Source organism: Ctenopharyngodon idella, chromosome 16, assembly GCF_019924925.1.
Source record: "Ctenopharyngodon idella isolate HZGC_01 chromosome 16, HZGC01, whole genome shotgun sequence".
NCBI classification, from domain to species: domain Eukaryota; kingdom Metazoa; phylum Chordata; class Actinopteri; order Cypriniformes; family Xenocyprididae; genus Ctenopharyngodon; species Ctenopharyngodon idella.
Window position 1 is genome coordinate 1,906,294 of NC_067235.1, and position 19,415 is coordinate 1,925,708.

The following is a 19,415-nucleotide window of genomic DNA, read 5'->3' on the forward strand; positions in this document are numbered from 1 at the left end:
TAGACTATAATTACGTTAAAATGACATAGCTTGGGGGAAAAAGCATATTTGTTCTTGTAAAGAAAAGCAATAATGTGGCATTGACTCATAACTATCCTTTCATGACTCTGCCCCAATCAGACCTGACCTAAGATCATGTTTATTATGCTTTGCAAAATTGCTTTGTGCATAAATTAATCTCTTGAATAACTTTTTTTAATGTTTAGTGGAGCATACCTTCCAATGGTAAAAGGTCTGCGAGAGACTACATTCAATCTGGATGATGTTATTAGATTTTGAAAAATCAATGTGATAACCACAGTACTAAGTGGGAAGCAAGGTCTCACCATTTGAATGCTTCTTTAGTAGAGGTTGTTTATTATTATTCTCCTTTTGTGTGGCTGCTGGCACAGCCTTGATCAGGCACTTTGTCAGTTACCTTGGTTACCTTTTCCCCCCTCTTCTCTATCTTAGGTCAGCGGTTTCCTTCAGCTGATATCCACGTACAATATTATATTCTGACTGGAACATTAATCAGAGTAATGTTCCCCATGCAAATAACTCTGGAGGAGAATCTATGATGATTTTGGGAGAAGGATTTTAGTTGCAGCAGTGCTGCTTTCAAAGATAGTTGATGAAGCAATTTAATTTACATTTAGTAAATTAAATTGTATTGCATTAGTTACGATCAAAACAGTGAAATTATTTATTATATCTGTTTTTCTCATAGCCTCGTTTTCTTGCCAGTAAAATATGGTGTTTGCCTTGATCTATCTATTGATCTATTGTTGTTGATTGCCAGAGAACATGCATTTTGACTCATGCAAATGTTTCCCAAAAAACAGAGTAAATGATGATGATTCTAATGAGAGCAAAATCAACAGAAGAAAAAATGTGAATGTAAACATCAGACCTAAGCTGTTCTAAATTCACCACAGCTTCACAGGGCTTATTGCTTTTATAAAACGGTTAACACATATATAAAAGGCAAAATAAATGTATTCAAACATTACTTTTAAACGTTAAATCGTTAAATGCTATCCTTCCACTAGAAAAATAGTCCCTGACACAGTAACAGTAAACGGCAACAGAATGTTGGTGTAATGCTTTATCTAATAGAGCTCAAATAAAAACAGAGACTGGAACTGTTCTCAGGCGCTGTTATGAATTTTTTTTTTTTTTTTTTTCAACACAATATATATTTCATCATGTACATCTGCTTATCTCTCAGCAAAGTAGGCTTGAACCGTGTACTTTAAGCTAATTAGTGTTAGAAATTTTAAGGATCAGCATTTTCCCCTAAACGTGATCGGGCAGAACAAATCCTAACTGTAGAGACTTGAAACTTTGAGGAATGGTACTAGTTACCACCCAAATCTACAACTACAGCAATCAAAAGTACACTATATTGCCAAAAGTTTGGGACGCCTGCCTTTACTTGCACATGAACTTTAATGACATCCCATTCTTAATTTGTAGGGTTTAATATGGAGTTGGCCCACCCTTTGCAGCTATAACAGCCTCAACTCTTCTGGGAAGGCTTTCCACAAAGCTTAGGAGTGTGTTTATAGGAATCTTTGACCATTCTTCTAGAAGCGCATTTGTGAGGTCAGGCAGTGATGTTGGACGAGAAGGCCTGGCTCACAGTCTCCACTCTAATTCATGCCAAAGGTGTTCTATCAGGTTGAGGTCAGGACTCTGTGCAGGCCAGTCAAGTTCCTCCACACCAAACTCGCTCATCCATGTCATTATGGACCTTGCTTTGTGCACTGGTACGCAGTCATGTTGGAACAGGAAGCGGCCATCCCTAAACTGTTCCCACAAAGTTGGGAGCATGAAATTGTCCAAAATGTCCTGGTATGCTGAAGCATTAAGAGTTCCTTTCACTGGAACTAAGGGGCCAAGCCCAACCCCTGAAAAACAACCCCACACCATAATCCCCCCTCCACCAAACTTTACACTTGGCACAGTGCAGTCAGGCAAGTACCGTTCTCCTGGCAACCGCCAAACCCAGACTCGTCCATCGGATTGCCAGACAGAGAAGCCTGATTGGTCACTCCAGAGAACACGTCTCCACTTCTCTAGAGTCCAGTGGCGGTGTGCTTTACACCACTGCATCTGACGCATTGCATTGCACTTGGTTGTGTAAGGCTTGGATGCAGCTGCTCAGCCATGGAAACCCATTCCATGAAGCTCTCTACACACTGTTCTTGAGCTAATCTGAAGGCCACATGAAGTTTGGAGGTCTGTAGCTATTGACTCTGCAGAAAGTTGGCGACTTCTGTGCACTGTGCGCCTCAGCATGCGCTGACCCCGCTCTGTGATTTTTCGTGGCCTACCACTTCGTGGCTGAGTTGCTGTTGTTCCCAATTTCTTCCACTTTGTTATGATACCACTAACAGTTGACCGTGGAATATTTAGTTGTGAGGAAATTTCACAAATGGACTTATTGCACAGGTGGCAGCCTATCACGGTACCACGCTTGAATTCACTGAGCTCCTGAGAGCGACCCATTCTTTCACAAAGGTTTGTAGAAGCAGTCTGCATGCCTAGGTGCTTGATTTTATACACCTGTGGCCATGGAAGTGATTGGAACACCTTAATTAAATGATTTGGAGGGGTATCCCAATACTTTTGGCAATATAGTGTATGTAATGGCTCATAACTCCTACACCATCATCACAGACTCAAGTGTCTTATATGGTTGGAATATTCTGGGTATTTTGGATTTTTCGCCTGATCAAAACCAAACCAGTGCAGAAAGATTCTCTGGAGTCTAAGTATCGATAATTAAAGAAAAAAAAAAAAAAAAAAACTTGAAAGTTCAGTTCACAGTCGCTAAGGGTTGCCAAAATGTTATTGAGGTTGATGGGGCCTCTTATACTAAAATGGCTGTAACTTCAACAGAATGAGATATTTTCACCAAACTCTGTACTTATTTTTATGGGCTCAGTTTTTGGTCACGCGATAAAGATTGCGGCAATTGGCTACTTGGTAGCACTATAAAATAAAAACAACTACAACAACAACAAAAAAAAACAGCTACCGCTATGCAACAGTCAGTCCGATTGACTTAAAAACCGGCATGCGGTGTCTTTGTCCAAGGTGCTGTGATTGTCTACGAGGACATTCGTATATCTCGAAAAACACAGCCTCTGTCGGCCAATGAAGAGCGGCTGTCAGACAAGGTTAATGGAGGCCGATCGAACTCAAACTTGTTGGGCCTGTTTGACTCACCGTTTTAGAGGCCTGTGAGAAATTCAAAAGAAATCAGCCACCGGTGCGTGCCTTCGTGTTTTTCATGTGTGTAAAGGATTGCATATCACGCAATTTTTCGCACATGCCAATGACATTCATACCATATGGTAGAACTCATTCTGAGCAACTTTGCCTCTAGGATCACCACTGTCAATCAAACCATTCGTTAAAGGGGGGTATAATGCTATTTCATGTATTCTGACTTATTTACACTGTTAAAGAGTTGGATTCTCATTCTAAACATGGCCAAAGTTTCAAAACACGAGATGGACGTATGACGGAGTATTTCTGTGCCAAAAATACTCTTCCAAATCCTCATAAACTTTGCAATCTTTTTTTTCGAGTATGGGCCTTTGTAACATCATAAAGGTCGGAATTCCTTGTACGGGAAGAGCGTGCACGCACACGTCGACCAGAGCGAGAGAGCAAGAGCACACTCATCAATGTGCTTCGTTCGGCTTTACGGAAGTCGTCGGCAGCACTGCACAGGACTTGCTCAAGAAAGATTTATCACTTTGTTTTTAAACCACAAAATCAACAATGTCACCAAAGAAGTGTGTTTTTGGTTGTGCGGGAAAGATAACCTTACTTCCCAAAGAACCCAGTGTTACATGGAGCTGAGAGATTTGTGCTCCCGCATTACATCGATGCGCTCTCCATATTTGTTATTAAAATAACCATAGAAACTGATAGTTTCAATCACTTTTTTATTGGTTAAAATGAATGGAGAATATCTCGTGTTTTTCCGTGGCTGCTCGAGCCCTCAGGATCGGCACTTATGGTTTTATAAACAAGGCCCAGTTCTACACTGGGTTTACAGATCTTTTGAAACTGAAAGATGGAGCAGGCACACCGATAATGATCCCGGTCATGAGTCTGCTTCAAATGTCTGTTTTGTTGGCAGTCAGCGCATAAGTGCATATAATGTAAACAACACGAATGTAGTGAATTCATAAATTCATTATTCATCATTCACTATATGCTATATTCATTATAGTGATTCAAAAGTTAGCCAGGGATAATGCGATGGTGTATTGTGTGTGTTTAAATACATTTGTTTAGCTGACCATTGATAGCTTGCAGACGATCGCTATGCAAAAGCTGTGCGTGCTCGTCACTCTTTAGCTCCACTCACACAACATGCCTCCAAGCGCTCGGCTGTTTTCGGAAAGACTCAGTACAGCGTATGTATCTTTTATAAATATGATAAAACTAAAGACTTTTCAGAGATATGAAGGATGCACTACTACTCTATAGGTACTCAAGATTAACATGAGATTGGCAGAAACTGTGTGTGATACCCCCCCTTTAAATACTGGACATTATTTAAACAACCTACTTTCGTGAACTTTTTGGCTCTCTAGGTCAATAAGTATCAAAAACAATGAACTTTGGCCTTTGGATAGCTAAGTCTACCCAAAAGCCTATCATCTGAAATGAAAACTCAGAACTCAAAACTTCGGGCCATAGCTGGAGCTTTAACTGTTACAAAGGTGAAAAAAGCTTTGTATTTCCTTAGTAAACTGTCTGCATTGGCTGTAAATGGTCTTTTCCATCTGTGATCTAACTGATTATATTCTTGCTAAATAACATACCTTTTTACGCATATGTTTAAAGGCCTTAAAGCACTTGAACCCTGATAATCGCAGCTACGCATATTGACGCAGCTACATTTCCAGTTGTTACATTACCAATTGTTTTCAATGGGAACGCTGCATTTTTAAAATGGCAACATCGTAATGATGCGCAGAGCGTCTATTTCACACTGAGCGTTTGCTTTTTTTACTGGTCGCCACAAGTTAAAGAATGTTCAACTTTGGGCGACTAGTAACACTTCGGCGGGTATTCCATATCATAGCAAGCGAAGTGTCTCAACTGGAAAAAAAATAAAAAACAAAATGCTGGCTTTAGGGCTGCTGAGCTTGTTTCTTGTTCTTGGTTTGATGACAAATTCTTCTTCATCAAAGAACATTTCTTATAATTCACTAGCAGCCAAAGAGCACTCATTTAGGAAGATCCTGTAAATGCCTCAATAAACGCGCCTTTAAAGAAGCTGATCATCATTAGTCACTCTGATTTGACAGTACTTTCGACCAGCATGTTGTCAGGAATCCTTTGTTATAGGCCTGGTTGCTTTTGACTTGTAATACTAGGTCAGGATTTCATCTTCAAGCCAGCTGCTTATTCAGGACACAATGCTGATGGGCTCACAGCAGCACACTAGCGCTGGAGTGCAGTTCAGGGTGGAATGAGTGTGGATATCATCAGCAATCCTATCACATCATTGTGCTCCAACTGCAATTTTTCCCCGGTCAATGACACAAAGAGAGAAAGCGCGCAAGAAACTGGGAGACAGAGAATTACAGTAGTCACCTCAGTGGTGGAGGGTACTAATGGAAGTTTTTGGAGCCTTTGGACCACACTGAAAATGAAGAATGAAGGGATGCTGTGAAAGTGGTAATACAATAAGGCTGAGGTAATTGCTCTCAGTTCAAAACTGAATGACAAATGTCTTGGGCACAAAATGAGATTCATTCTTTCATGCTCCTGTGCTTTATAAAACAGTTCTCTCACTTCTATTATGGCAGAATAAAATGGCTGCATGAGTGATTCAATTCAAATCCAACTCTTGGCCTAGTGAACCTTGGAGTAGTCATTTTGATAGTGAGCAACTTGGGAATGATCAAGTTTGCCTCATTGACACACAAACACCTTTTCTGGGGGGTCTGCCATATAAGAATTAGTATTTCAACTAAGTTGAGTTTCAAGTACCAAGGAGGGAATGAATAGTTTACTGGGAACTTTCTCTTCTCTTTGAAATGATGTACGGCTCTGATGTGGTGATTGGCTTTCATTACCACTGTCTTTCCTTCTGTGTGACTGCATTGATTTGGGTTTGCAGAGTTCAAGTAAACATCTTGAGAGACAATAAATTTTAATGTATATAATGTACATTTTTAGAAAGAAATCCTCTTAAAAATGGCAAAAAATCTATTTCAATTCTTTTAGTCTAATGTCTTTGGCAATTGAATTCATCTGTGAAGGGCTGTTGTTTCGAATATTTCATTGTCTTCACATCACCCCTTTCCATATTTACAGGCTTTTTGATGTTTGCACACAGCACATATCAATAGGCAGGCCTGGAGCTTTGATCTAACTTTCACAGATTGGTTGGAGTGTCTTTCACAAGAGTGTACCTCTAAGGTAATTATTCCCTCCAGTCATCTTAAGGTGGAGGCTCTTCACTGCATTACAATGTGCATTGATCTCTGTGTGTTTCTCACACCTTCTACGACAACCTTTTGGCTCCCCATCTTACTTTTTCTAAGGACTTCCCCAGCAGTGACCATTGCCCCAATCAGCGATTAACTGGAAAATAATGTCTAAACTCTAAACATGCCATTAATGAATAGCTAATTATCAAGTTTCTAACCAAAGGCGAGCCAGGATTGTGAACGTATAGTTGTGACTGTTGTGGAAATGTCAAGGATGAGTATAGAAGGCTCTGTTTGCTCTCACAGCGTTCAGTTTGTTTTCAGATCTCATATTTTCAGGCAAGTTACCATAGCAACAGATATCTTGTGGCTTTCATACCAACCAAAATTAGGGAAAACAGCTATTTGTCTTAATGATGAGCCCTATATCAGGGAAACCTAAAAGCTATGATCAAATGGCAGCACACACTCCAACAGTTGTATTACTGTTACACCTCAATAGGATAACTATCTACTGACAGTCTGAACAGTATTTGTGCCTGATATTAAAGTTGCTCTAAGCGGTCAGACTTTATGTATCAAACCGAATTGCAAAAATAACTTTTCCAAAAGGACAATTCCCAAGCTCTGCCCGTCTTTCATTGTTCTTTTAACACACACCTTTCAATAAGTCAAGCCATTGTCCATATCTAAACCAGGTTGCTGGTTTCTGTAAGAAGCAAACCATGAGCTATTAGTATTGTACCCCTAAACAAAACACAACTACTAGCTTAACTCCAGGATGCTTCAGGTGGATTTCCACTGAGTAGCAGGCATGTTCATGCATTGAGTCTGTGCTACTATTTAATTGTTGATCAATTTATTCATATGTCAGAAGCTCATCTTTGGTTTGCACCATTCCTTTGAAATCTTTTTAGCTTTTTTTTTATTATATATATAATTGGTTAATGGCCATAATATATTAAAGCCATGGCTAAATCAAAAACATGTTTGGATAGTGTTGACATAATGTTGGATCTGTGAAAATACAAATTTAAGAATATGTTTAAGCTATATGCGAAACTAAGATGAACTATATGTACTGGGCATTCAATGTGAACATGAGAGCTTAAAGGGATAGTTCACCCAAAAATGAAAATTCTGCCATCATTTGCTCACCCTTATATTGTTCTAAACCTGTATGAGTTTCTTTCTTCTGTTGATCACAAAAGAAGATATTTTGAAGAATGTTGGTAACCAGACAGTTAACAGTAGCCATTCACTTCCATAGTATTATTATTATTATTATTATTTTCTACTATGGAAGTCAACGGTTACCGTCAACGACTCACTTTTGGGTCGTGATCCACCAGTTGAGAAACACTGATGTAAATGACCCCTTAGATTGTTTCACCTTGTTTTCCTGTTTCCCATGTTCCCACTTTTCATTTGTTTCCATAGCAACCCATTGTGTTGACCTGTGTCTCGTTTAGCCCCATCAGTTGGTCTGTGTATTTAAACCAGTTCAGTTCAGTTCTTAATCTATTTTTGTATTTTTTTTTTTATCAATGTTGAAGGTTGGTTTTTGTTACTTTTGAGTAGTGTCCCTGTGCCAAGTTTTTTTTTTTTTTTTTTAAGTTTAATAAAGTAAGATTGCTGCTAACAGATCATCCACTTTCCTTTCCTGGAACCAACCCGTGACACTGACAACCAGAGCCAAAGAGCACATTCTCAATGAGTCCTGCTGAAAATACACCCAAGTCTCCTTGTCTTCAATTCTGAGTTTCATAAAGATCAAATTTTCCATTATTCAGTTGATGTACCTTAAATTAATCATATTATAGTGTCAAAACAATGTAGTCACTCCAGCTCACTTTGAAAACTGCCTGTTTTTGTAAATGGTTTGTATTTCTCTACATTTATCAGTGTATGATTTAAAATAATTTCTCTCTGTGTTCTGTGTGTGCTTATGGAAGACATGCTTCAGTGCGTTGTGACCTTGATGGCTGGTTTCAGCCAGTCTAGCAGAATGTTAATACTGGATACTTTAACCAATGAAAGGTTGCTCAGTTATAAGGGGGAAGTGTAAAAACAGACAGTGCTCTTAAGAGTGTTATTATGAGGAAAGAATGAAGTACAGCATTGGTTCCCAGCCTAGGGGTCCTCAGTGATCTCCAGGGGGGCCGCAAGATAAATTAAAATTAATTTAAATATATTAATATAATTCATTAATTTAATTATTAATTACGGAAGCCCTAAACGGCCATGGATTATTATTTTTTTGTTTTGTCATGATCACAACTTAATTTTCTCGTGATCTCGAGATAAAAGTTGTTTTCTCGTCATCTCGACATAAAAGTTCTTTTTACAGTGATTGATTCTGAAACACACTGTACCCGGATTCTACTGTTGCTATAGTAACGAACACAACTTTCACGCGCATCTGATCGATGCGCTCTTATATCTTGTGGATATTTCAGCAAAATGTTTACTTCACTTAATAATAAAGTTTACAATAAATAAATACATATAGGCTAATCAATCACTGTTCAATAAATCTACGCTAAACATTTTATTTGTGTAATTAACATGTTTAATGATCAACAGAGCATTCAACATCTCAAGCGCAGCCAGAGTACCTTCAGAAAGATGCCAGATTATTCTACAATTCTATAAATTATTAGATTAAACCCATTTTATTTTCCTCATTCGTTTGAAATAAAATTATATTACATAATGTGTTTGTTATTTTTATTCGTCATGTAGGATAGGCTGTGATATCATTAAACTGTCTTCCTCCAGTTTCCATTAAAAAGAGGTGCAATACTCCAGATTTCCAAAAAACAAAACTTTAATCCAGTTGATATAGGCTAAAACAATCTTGGGATGCTGTTTGAGAAGAGTGTTTATGTATGTGTGTTGTTTCCAACAAAGAAATGTAGAAAATACAATAGGTTACACACTATCACTGAATTAAATGATCTTATCAATATACATTGAGTGAGTGAAACGAACACTGAAACTGCGATGATTAAAATGGCATCTTAAAGATACACAATAAGGTGCAAACAGTGACATACAGTGACATCAAAATTAGTTTTAATAAGCAATAAGTTTAGTATCACACCGAACTATCGCGGTCGTGAAACTGTGGTGAGTCGTGCACTAGTGCAGATACACTTTCAAGCAAAATAATCATATTCAATCATTTAACAGTTAAGTTAATCACTTAACGCACACAATACTACACAAAATAAAGCGATTACAAAGACTCTCTCTGTCCGAAACTCGTACAATCTGGGCCAATATGAACTAATACAGTAAAGTGGATATTTACCGCACATCATCAGTTAAATTTGATAATATACTGACACCTGTTGGCACATTTGTGTAATTTAGAGCAGAGATTAAGTCGCGATCATGAGAAAACGTCTCGGGTTACTGGTGTAACCCTTGTTCCCTGAGTAAGGGAACGAGACGCTACGTCGAATGACGTGATGGGAACCCTCTGCGTGATTGCGTTGTGAAGCACTTCTGTATCCAACCAATGATGAGACGAGACGTCAGAGGCGGGTGACGTCACGGACCAGGAAACTATAAAGCATACCCAGAACAAAGAACGCTAGCTTCTGAATTATGGCTGAAGCAAGACGCTCCCAGGTACGCTGGGGGTACAGCAACGTGACGTAGCGTCTCGTTCCCTTACTCAGGGAACAAGGGTTACACCAGTAACCCGAGACGTTCCCTTTCGTGGGAACTATCGACGCTACGTCGAATGACGTGATGGGAACGCTGTCCCAACTACGCCGTATCACCGAGTGCCTGTCTGTAATCTTGTAGACAGAACCGAGGAACCCGGAGTAGAGCTCATGTCTAGGTTGTAAAACCTGATGAATGTGTGCTGGGACGACCAACCAGCTGCATCACATATATCATTCAATGATACTCCTGACATTAATGCCTTGGAGGCCGCCATACCCCTGGTGGAGTGAGCACGGACAGCTAGAGGACATGGCTGTCCGACCACTTCATAGGCAAGTGAGATGGCCTCGACCACCCACTTACTCATCCTCTGCTTAGATGCTGGGCCCCCTTTCTTAGGGGACCCATAACATACAAACAACTGGTCTGTTTTTCGCCACAGGGCAGCTCTGTGGACATATGTATCTAAGGCCCTAACGGGGCAAAGCAGATAGCGTTTCTCCTGATCCGGATCTACAAAAGGAGGAGGACAAAAAGCCTGGAGCACAATAGGACCCGGGACGTTGGTGGGGACCTTTGGCACGTAGCCAGGTCTAGTGTGTAGGAAAGCCTTAACCATGCCAGGCGCGAATTCCAGACACGAAGGAGCAACCGACAGTGCTTGTAAATCTCCTATTCTTTTAAGAGACGAGATTGCCAGAAGAAATATCGTTTTTAGAGTGAGGAATTTCCCTGACACCTCTTCTAGTGGTTCGAAGGGAGCCTCAGCTAACCCCTCTAACACTATAGCCAAGTCCCAGGCAGGAGTTCTTGTGCGTACTGCAGGCCTCAGCCTCAGCGTGCCACGAAGGAAGCGTATGACAAGAGGGTCTCGACCCACCGAGCAACCCCCTATCGGAGCATGATAAGCCGAGATAGCTGCTACGTAAACCTTCAATGTTGAAGGAGATAATCCTTCCGAGAACTTTTCTTGGAGGAACTGAAGCACGAGGCTAACAGATGACTGGACAGGGTCCGTATTTCGTTGGCTACACCAAGTAGAAAACAACTTCCATTTGTATGCATATAGCTTCCTTGTGGAGGGAGCTCTGGAGTGAAGGATGGTCTCCACAACCTCGGTTGGGAGACCAGAATCTATGAGCCTTGCCCCCTCAGAGGCCAGGCCCACAGTTTCCATAGTTCTGGGCGGGGATGGAGTATTGTGCCGCCCGCCTGAGACAGGAGATCCTGCCTGAGAGGAAGCTCCAATGGAGAGCCGTCTAACAGGGATATTAGGTCCGCAAACCATATCCTGGTCGGCCAGTACGGAGCCACCAGTATTAGGCTGACCCCTTCCTGGCGTACTTTTTCCAGAACTCGGCCACGTCTGTAGCATAGCGTCCAGCCCCAGAGGTGCTGGGTACGTTAGGGAGTACCACAGTGGACACTGGGTTGACTCTCCCGACGCAAATAGGTCTACTTCCGCTTGACCGAATCTTTTCCAGATGAGCTCCACCACCTCGGTGTGGAGTCTCCACTCCCCGGGCGTCGGCGCCTGCCTCGACAGGGCATCCGCTCCCACATTTTGATGCCCTGGAATATAAGCTGCTTTCAACGAGAGGAGCTTTCCCTGGGCCCACAGAAGGATCCGACGGGCCAAGTTGCAAAGTCGGCGAGACCGCAGACCCCCCTGATGGTTGATATATGAGACCACCGTCGTGTTGTCCGTGCGGACCAACACGTGATGGTCCCTCAGGTCTGGGAGGAAGTGTTTCAATGCAAGAAATACCGCCATCATCTCCAGCCGATTTATGTGCCAGGAGAGCTGATGGTCCTCCCATAAACCCTGAGCCGAGCGACCACTCATGATCGCCCCCCAGCCCGTGAGGGAAGCATCCGTCTTAAGCATTACACAACGACGAGAAGTCCCCAGCACAGGTCCCTGGGACAGGAACCAAGGCTTTTTCCACATGACCAGAGCACGAAGGCATCGCCGCGTGACTTTGATCATGCGAAAAGGATTTCCCCTCTGAGAAAACCCCTTGGTCCTGAGCCACCACTGTAAGGGTCTCATGTGCAGAAGGCCAAAAGTTACCATGTTGGACGCAGCTGCCATAAGACCCAACAGTCTCTGAAACTGTTTTACAGTGAGTGACTGGCCTAACTTCACCCCTTTCACGGCCCCGAGAATGGAACTCACACGAGCAGGGGATAGATATGCCTGCATCGTGGTAGAGTCCCACACTACCCCTAAGTAGTTGGTAATTTGATTCGGGACCAGCACACTTTTCTTGGCATTGAGCCTCAGCCCAAGCTTCTTCATGTGCGACAGAACAACATGTCGATGTTGAACTGCCAATTGTTCTGTTTGAGCTAATATCAACCAATCGTCGATATAGTTCAGCACGCGGATGCCCTGGAGTCTCAACGGAGCCAGAGCTGCATCCACGCACTTCGTGAACGTGCGGGGTGATAAAGATAGGCCGAAGGGAAGAACCTTGTATTGGTAAGCTTCGCCCCCGAAAGCAAACCTGAGGAACTTCCTGTGATGAGGATGGATGGATACATGAAAGTATGCGTCTTTCAGGTCTATCGCCACAAACCAGTCCTCGGACCTGATCTGTGGGATAATCTGTTTGAGTGTAAGCATTTTGAACTTTAACTTTCGTACAGATCGATTTAGCACACGTAAATCTATGATCGGACGTAACCCTCCATCCTTCTTTGGAACAATGAAGTAGCGGCTGTAAAACCCTGACAGCTTGCTGGGAAGAGGAACCCTTTCTATAGCTCCTTTTTGCAAGAGTGTCATAACCTCTTGTTCCATAATCAGAGACTGCTCTGGGGTCACCACTGTTGGAAGAACCCCGTTGAACCCGGGCGGCCGAGAGCCAAACTGTATTTTGTAACCCTGTTCTACAATGAGCAGCACCCATTTCGAAATGTTCGGGAGACGTTTCCATTCTTCCATAAATTCTACTAAGGGAACCAGTCTCTCGAGACTGGCCTCTGATGTTTTCTGAGCACTTGGCTCGTTGGTCTGACGCGGCGCACCGGCAGACAAACGAATCAAGTGATGACCGACCCTCCTCGGAGGATCGGTGGAGGCTGCTGCGCCCTGACGCACACTGGGTGGCAGGGTTGGCAGAACGGCCCCCTGAGGGCGCCGAAGGGGAACAGGTACCAGATTTTTTAATACCCGAACCCCTCTGGGAGGGGCTGCCCTCGTGAGTCCCGGACAGCTGGCGTCAGGACTTCTTTTTTGAAGCGTGCGGGGAGAAAGCGCTCATCAAGCGTACTTTTTGGTTTCGTTTCGCTTCTCTCCGCGGGCCAGTCTATTTTTAGCTTATCGACTGCCCTGGTTACTACCTCCAGCAGCTCCTCATAAGCTGGAGACGAGGATGGCGGGTCCTCATCTCCAGCCTCGACGCTCACCACGTCAACCTCCTCGGAGGAAGATATGTTGAGCGTCGGTGTCTCCCTCCGGGGGGAAGAAACCGCAGCGCGTGCTTCCACCGCCAAAGGAGAGACACTGGGTCTGGCAGGTAAGGGGAGCGATAAGGCAGAGCCCGTCTCTCCCCCCTCTGCCAGATCCATTTGTGATCCCCACGAATGCAGAGTGCCCGGGTGATCTTAATACTCTGAGAGTGAGCCGCTCGCAGTGTACACAGACAGCCCCCTCGAGAGCTGCCTGTGCATGCTCAACTCCCAGGCAAACAACACACATCTCGTGTGTGTCCCCACCCGAGATGAATCGCGTGCAGGGAGGCACACACTTAATGAACTGCTGTTTGTTCGTTTTTTCCGCCATTTTCATATATATATATATATATATATAATTGTGTGTTTGTGGTGCTTTGAAACTCTTGTCCTCAGACGAAGAGATCACTGTGCAAAAGCAACGGGACAAACAACACTAAATAAGACACACAAGATACAGAGAGCGCTTGCTGAAGACAACAGAAGCTAGCGTTCTTTGTTCTGGGTATGCTTTATAGTTTCCTGGTCCGTGACGTCACCCGCCTCTGACGTCTCGTCTCATCATTGGTTGGATACAGAAGTGCTTCACGACGCAATCACGCAGAGGGTTCCCATCACGTCATTCAACGTAGCGTCGATAGTTCCCACGAAAGGGAACAACTTTTGTTATCTCGAGATCACGAGAAAATAAGTCGTGATCACGACAAAACAAGATAGAAAATAATAATAATCCATGGCCGTTTAGGGCTTCCGTACAAACAACTATTTGCAATGTAAAGATACAGTGTAGTAAAGGACATCCTTATCCTTAGCATGCTTAGTGTGGCCGAAGCGACATCTAGTGGTTGAAAAATCGTATAGCTATTTTAAAACGACTCGTATGTCCTTTTTGATTATATAATTTTGAATATAATTCTCTTTGCACCTTTGAATCATTATTTTTCTGCTTATTCCTTTAAAGCTACTTTAAAACAATCCGAAGGCCTATTCTATAAAGCGTTAGGCTGTATAAAGATTACTTGACTTGAAAAAAGTAATTGCTTAGCAAATCCAACATTACTGGATGCGTTGTGTGTTCGTCTGCTAATAAGGACTTATATTAGCTTTAAACAGGTGCTATGGAGCAGCATGATGAACATTTCAATAACCATAAGACAGGAACAATAAACATCATGTTAGCAATTGACATACCTTATCTTCCTCCATTTTTGTCAGGTTCTCCTCTGGGTCACCCCTCTCTCTCAATGCGGAGATAAAATCCATCTCTACTGCGAGCAATTGATAAATTTATGAAATTTCAAAGACGCAAACGTGCACATACAACACGATGTAGGCCACCAGTAACATTCAGAAAGCGCAAGATTTTCTCGCGATACAATTACGTCGTACTTTTGTTATCACAAGATCATGGGAAAAATAAGTCGTGATCACGAGAAAACAACTTTTGTTATCTCGAGATCACGAGAAAAATAAGTTGTGATCACGAGAAAACAAGATAGAAAAAAAAAATAATAATCCATGGCCGTTTAGGGCTTCCGTAATAAATCGAGGGAACGAATTAGTAAATCGTGCGCACGATTTAGCATACTATTTTTTTCCTGCATGTCATGTCCGGGGCTCCGTACAAACGAACTCTCTTAGTTGGAAAAAGAAAACCAGTGTCACTAAAAGGTTTTGATGGATGACGATTGTAATAAAGGTAAAGACGATTACAGTGACATACAGTAGTCGTACATAAGGCATGCGCGAGTCTGTTATTACGCGCAAACAAACCGCACATTTGTGCTCTTGACTCACTGATCCCTATAACATCGTAATTCTGCATGAACATAGTTCAATATATTCGCGTAGTTGTCAAAATTAATGTACTGTGAGTGTTTTATAACGGATGCTCGCTGAACAAGAGTGTTTTGGAGAAGTTTGAGAGGATCAGTGGTGTTATATGTGTTTAATAATTTTGAATGGATCCGTATTTAAATTCAGTCCTTTGGTGTCTCCCTGTAGTCTTGTTTGGTATGGCAGGTTGACTTGTGCTTATTTGTTTAGGTTACTGTATAACTGAGCAGAGTAAATACTTGTAAGTTGTAAAGAATGTTTGCAAAGTATGTTTGCAAAACAGAACACTGAAGGTTTAAATCTATCTTTAATTTCTTCTTTAAAAAAATATTAACATGGGGTTGAAAAGTTGGCTAATAACACTAAAATAGGTGGGGTAGGTGGGCCGTGCAGTATTGATTTGGAGAGGAGGGGGGCCTTGGCGTAAAAAAGGTTGGGAACCACCGAAGTACAGTGCTTTTAACACCTGTCAGTTCTAAGGCCCTCAGAAAAGCTCTTCTACCTCCAACACATTTTCTAGACTTTCTTGCATCTAAATAATTTAACTGAAACAAATTAAACAATATATGCAACAATGCAATTTTTGAAAAAGAACACCTTAGTAATCGTCATAAAAGTCTTGCTATTTTTATTTTTACATGACACCTTTTTCAAATGAGTTTTAAAGTGCAAGTTTTTGATAACGATACCGTTACCTTTGCGAATTTGTGAAAACTGTGACGTCATACGAATGTGCATGGCCTAAAACTAACTTTTTGCCACACCTGCCAATGGCCGGCAACTTCAGAAAATGTACAGCCAAAACATTTTTTTTTTACCAACCATGAAAGAAAAACAAGCAGTTAAGACAAAAATATTATAGACACTAGTGAAAATTCACCATCCTCGAATCCAATTTCGAGACCACGGCTAAAACTACTAGATTAACTAATATAATTTTAACAGCCTACATTTTTAAAGACAAGTAAACAGTCAGTAATAAAATAAGAACAAATAATCAAGTTGCAAGCAATAGCACAAATTAATATAATACAACCATGGGAGTAGTCCTTCGTATAAACGAGACCGGACAACTGAGTGAGATGAGTGGTGTGCTTAAGTAGGTGCAGACGAGGAGCAGATGCATGGGATTGACAATCAGGAGTGGTGATGGAGATGTGTGTGCAGGTGAGGGCCAGGGAGGATGATGGGAAATGGAGTTCCTGGACAGACGGAGACTGTGACACAGTCATTCACACAACATTTATTTTTTGCATAATTTTGTGTGAATTTGTCCATTCAAGCACAGGAAGGCATGAAAGAGAGCTCAACTTACTAGTTGCACGCCGTCTGAGACGCGGGTTTCAGGGTGAGCTTCGGATAGTACAGAAGGTTGTTCGTGTTTGTTCACTTTCATGTTCTCTTAGCATTGCATTGTTAGAATTCATAAAAACATTACTGGCCATCTGGCGACTGACACAGTTTTATATACTCGCCAACAGCAATTTTTATACGCATTTGTCACTTGGCGAGTGTTAATTTTAGGCCCTGCACATACGTGTTACGTCTATAGGCGCGTCGTGTTTCTTTACAAAGTGACATCGCCAACTACTGGTCTGGCAGCAAAATACAGCGTTTTTTGTCATTTTCACAGTTCCGTGTGAACGGGGAGCGTTTTGACAATGTTGCCGTCTGTACGCGAAACTTCAAAAATGCGAAGGAAAACCTTTTTCGTTTTTAGTACATTGTAGTCATGAAAACCTACCCTTAGTTTAAGAAGCAGTCAGAATTTCTGCCACCCTCTGTTGATTTATCACTGGATTGGTGTTCAGTCTGTCCATCTAAACACAGCACACCCACTGTTATTAGTAACTATATATTCAAGCTTAAATTACCTTAAAGTGAACCCATGCTCACAAATCTTGCATAAACTTAACTGTATTGTCACTGTGATGTAAAATGGACAATAGTGGGAAAAATAGTTTGTTTGTATATATCCATCAATTTCTGAGCAAATTAACAAAACATCTTTGGAAGGCATTGAGGGTTTACATTTCTGGAAATCAGTCTTGCTCAGCAGTGCCTTATTCACATTACACATATATAATGATATATTAAACTGGATTAAATCATACTAGTGCATTATACAGTACAAAGCCCATATCCCCAGACTCAATGAAGATTAATTTAAGTTCAATAATGGCTCTGTACCACACAGGAGGACACTTTCAATATGAGTGGAGCTTTTTATTGACCAGGGGATATTTCATTATAAGTATGGGAAATCAAATTTGTCATTCAGGAATTTTAATTGATTAATTTAAACTTGATCCCACTTCACTAGAAATAAATAGCAAAAGAGTTGTGAGTTCTTAAATGGATGAGTTTTGGAAATAATTGTGCATATAAAATGGGCAGATTCTTCTTCATCGTTCAACTCATGATGAAGAATGTAGGTTATTTCTTCTTCCTTTATTGAAAATATCTTTAAATACATCGCTTCCACAAATTCGCTTGACTCATTAATTTTATTAATGAGTTGAGAGAAGCAAGTTATTGGAGTGGCCATGTAAGAGGTTTTCAGTCGTGCGTGTTCACTAAATACATTTCTCAATAATTTACAACTCCACAGCTATTCCAATTGCAGAAATATTCTCTACCCTCATTATTAAATTGAAATGAGAAATTGCATTGTTATTTTATTGTATTTATTTATTTATTTTTACTTTGTTTTGTCATAGCTGCTTCAAGACAATAATAAGGATATTACCCAATTTCACAATGATCTTCAGCCAAGGTTTGACATTTTGACACTATTGTTATCTTCCTCAACCTAGTGAAGTGCCTAGACAGCATTTTAAGTAATTATAATTGTGCTCCCAATGTGAAGGCAGTTGCAACAGGTAGGCAGCAATATTACACCACCTTCAAAGATACCTCGATTTAGCCAAATTCAAAGACAGCGTTGTGTGTATCCTTCACAGATGAGGAAATCATAAAATGCATCGTGACAAGCTCAGTGGGGAAAAATAAATAAAATATCCATGAAGACAAGAGAAATGGCAAATACACTTCATTCAGTACTGAAAAATATTGAGATGTAATAAACTGGTAATAAACGTGTTATGTTGCAATGCCTCAAAATCTACTTAAATCGTTGGACAGTTTATTAAAATGTCTAAGATTCACTGTTAAAATCTCTTTTTTAACTGTCAAAGCTGTTATTCTTGCTACATCTTGCTATCAAGATCAAGACCCTGACACAGGCCTTAGTTTGTTGATTGCTCTAGGGCTTCTGGCATCTGATTTGAATAGATATTTTATGAAGTGAATAAAGGATGCGTCAGCATTAATGTCTGCTGCTTTTTAAGTGGATCTATGCTTATCCTCAGGGAAGAGCTATCATCACTGGTAAGAGCATGCTTTTTTGTCATTAAAGGACGATTTAAGTGATCTGTTTCCCTTTCAGCTGCTATCAATGAACAGGCAAAATGGCTGCTGGCCTAAAAATATTGCATATACTTCCAATCCTGTGCATCTGTGCATCATGTGTTTGCCAGAAGTTAACCAACCTACAAAACCTCCATTTGGGAACACCCACAGATGGGGGTTGTGTTAGTCTAGTCATTTTAAATAGCTTCATATAAAAACAATAAATGTCTGTGCTGTGTCCTTGTTTTGAATTTGTGTGTGTAAGTCATATGAGTTGAGTCTCTTCTCTGCATTTAACAATGGTCACAAGCAGCTTCACTGCAGAGTAGTAAATCCTGTGGTTTCTCTGAGAAGAAGAAATACATCTGTAGAGGAAGAGAGTGTTTATAGGGTAGCTTCTAACTGACTTCAAACTGTCTTGATTGTAGGTTCTCTGTCAATAATAGACAGCAGTAAATCAAATCTGATCAGCAGTGCATCTATAGGAGGATAGGGTGAATTGTGAAGAACAATAACCTATTTTTACAATGAATTGTATTAGCTTTATATTATTGTGAGATTAATATGACCACCAAA